Here is a 2,781-nt window from a genome sequence, read left to right as displayed (position 1 = left end):
AGGTCCCCCCGCAATCCCTAGGCCATTTGTTTATATAGCTCACTAGCTAGTATGTATGGTTATATGGATAATAAGTCGCTACTTTTTGTCTATGTATTATGTATATTATTGGTCTCAAATGGATCTACAAGAGTTTTGAAGGTAATAGTTTCTAGAAGGGGGTGAATATAAACACACAAAATTTCACTTTTTAAATCCGTTTACTGATAAAAGAAGATCAATACAAAATTTACATATTGTTACGGAAATAGATAAGGTAAAGACCTAATCTAAACAATCTAAGAAACACACAGTTTAGCATAAATAGAATTAAGAATAATAAAGAAGATAGTTAGAAGATGAAGGTGTTGCTAAGAAAAGAGATCTTTTGAGCTTTTTATATGCATTGCATTTATTGCAAGTCAGAGGGTACAAATCACATGGAAAACTTCTAGAGAAGAAATTATCCTTTATCTTCAGACATGCAGGCTTTTAGCTGCATATGAACAGTTGACCTTCACAAAGTTGGTAAGCACGTTTAGAGACAGTAAAGTAACTTCGTACCTGTACCTTTCTGTGAGAGGTATGAGGTTGTCCTTTTTGGGCATAAAGAATAAGACAAAAACTAATCTTGTAGACCAAGTTTCACTTGACCGTTGACGCTGATTCGTCTTCAGAGATTCTTCAGTGTTTGTTGAGTCTTGGTCAGATTTCACACTTTAATTTAGACATTTTGTTATCATCGATTCTATTTCAAATCACTAACATGCTTAAGCTACTTTTTTGACATCACTAAAGGTTCCTTTGATGTCAGTTTTGTATTTGGGGAACACTTATTTATTTGAAACATTTATAGCAAGTGTTCAACGATCACTGAACAGACTTGGAGATGATCACTGAAGCTGAACAAAAATTACAACAAGTATTTTTCACTAAGTATGTAGGGACATCATCAAATCACTGAGAGAGTTTTGATCAACAATCTCCCCCTATTTGATGATGACAAAGTAACACAAAGAAAATTGTTATCTATTACAATAAAGGAATGAGACTTGTAAGATACGTGTCTTATTTACTATTTTGTAGGATCTTTTTCTGTGTTAGGGAGTGTTTAAGTTGAAATTCATTTATTTATAAAGATGACAAGAGAGAAAAATGAAATTTCATGACTGAGAAGTTGTAACACCTCGGTTACGATTTCACCAAAACATAACATACGAGATATCATTTCCTAAGTAAACCACCAAAAGCTAATTATACTTTAATAAGTATTTCCAAATCCAAAACGAAAGCTTACAATCTTATAATTAAAATATTTACCAACCAAAAATCGGGACAACATAATAACTACCCGGATATATTTACATCCCAAAATAGAAACTAGACATAATTATATATATACCAAGGTTTGGCAACGATCCCCAAACTAATCACGAACTAACTACACCGGGTTCTTGCCTTTATCTTCTTTCTTTCCTGAAAAAAAAGTGAGCTAACGGAATAAGCACATGGCTTAGTGAGATAAATAGTCTAAACAAATGCTATTGAAATCAAGTCTATACATAAACCAAACAATTGAATGGTTATATCAATGAATAATAAATTAAGAGTAACACTTACGAAATAAGGGTTGTCCATAATATAACCAAAGACCAAGTGCCGGAATCCAACAATTCACATGACATAACATGCTTATTTCGAAATGCAAATTACAAGTAATTATCAAATGATACCAGGTCAATTCCTTTGCAAGGGACTAATATCATASGTTAGTCAAACGGTCTAAAGAAACATGTCGGAATAACCAAACAATGGAACACATAGGACTAGCAGGGAGCCCATCGTCACTAGGTATGCTCGAGCTCCTATGGTTCATGGAATACAATGATTAGGACTGGCAGGGAGCCCGCCTTCATCTCCTGGGTATGCCCGAGTCCTTGTACTCGTGCCTCTCTCACATTAGGCACTGAGTACGGCCAACAGACAACGAGAACGACTAAAATGTCTCACCGGTTCCTCCCCCTTCACCGGCATGTTGACATTCACCGTTTTCAAGACGGATCACAAAAAGTAATCCCCATACTTCCGGTTTCACAAGAAATCAAAGAAACAATACCGACGGAATATATGGATATCCAAACYGACYGACATTTCGGAAGAATTCGTAATCGAGAGATCAATACGTACAAAGACAAAAGACCAATAAAAAACCGACTCTAAAGTCATAGAAATCACATACATATAGATGACACATAAATATACACTTAATACAATAATATTTGAATAGCTATTTAACTCACCTCACGACCGAATGTCAAATACGGTCAAACCGAACGACAAATGACCAACCTTGCAATCCAACTATAAGATACCCTCCAAAGGACTCAAACAAGCTTAAATTATCCCCTGGADTTYATATATCAAATTTCGTAAGCATTGGTACAACCAAACACATTTTATCAACTTAATCATGTCATAAGCTAACTTTAATTATAAGCTGCAGCGCTGTTTTTAACCTCTGTTTTACCTCACTTAAACTCAAAATCACACCTTGACTTAAACAGATGGATTAAAGTAGAGATGTATATCTTTCCAAAGCCGCTGACCTCATATTTTTCTGATTTTTCTACGATTTTTACAAAACAGTGCTGTAACATGACTTTCAAACTCGAAAAAATCATACTTTTATCCAAATAAGTATCCAATTCCATTCCAATCCTAACCAAACTCAGATGTTAACTTCATTTTATCATCATCAAGGTAAAATCAACAAGAAACCATGGTTCATTCATCTATTTCTAC

The 2,781-nt window shown here is 34.5% G+C and overlaps 1 long non-coding RNA gene across 1 annotated transcript in view; it reads right to left on the bottom strand.

Annotated features, from left to right (window-relative positions):
• Nucleotides 1–1,381: 1,381 nt before the first annotated feature.
• The window catches only part of LOC112516408, a 1,806-nt gene continuing 406 nt past the window's right edge, over nucleotides 1,382–2,781 (bottom strand). Inside the window, exons 2-3 of the long non-coding RNA XR_003069600.1 lie at nucleotides 2,280–2,385; nucleotides 1,382–1,455 (exon numbers count right to left, since the gene is read on the bottom strand). This is a non-coding gene — a long non-coding RNA (uncharacterized LOC112516408). The remainder of the gene's footprint in view (nucleotides 1,456–2,279; nucleotides 2,386–2,781) is intronic.

Source organism: Cynara cardunculus, assembly GCF_001531365.2.
Source record: "Cynara cardunculus var. scolymus isolate 2C chromosome LG 8, CcrdV1, whole genome shotgun sequence".
In the NCBI taxonomy this organism is placed as follows: domain Eukaryota; kingdom Viridiplantae; phylum Streptophyta; class Magnoliopsida; order Asterales; family Asteraceae; genus Cynara; species Cynara cardunculus.
Note: the sequence above shows the minus strand (reverse complement) of the source record. Positions and strands in the feature narration are given on the sequence as shown.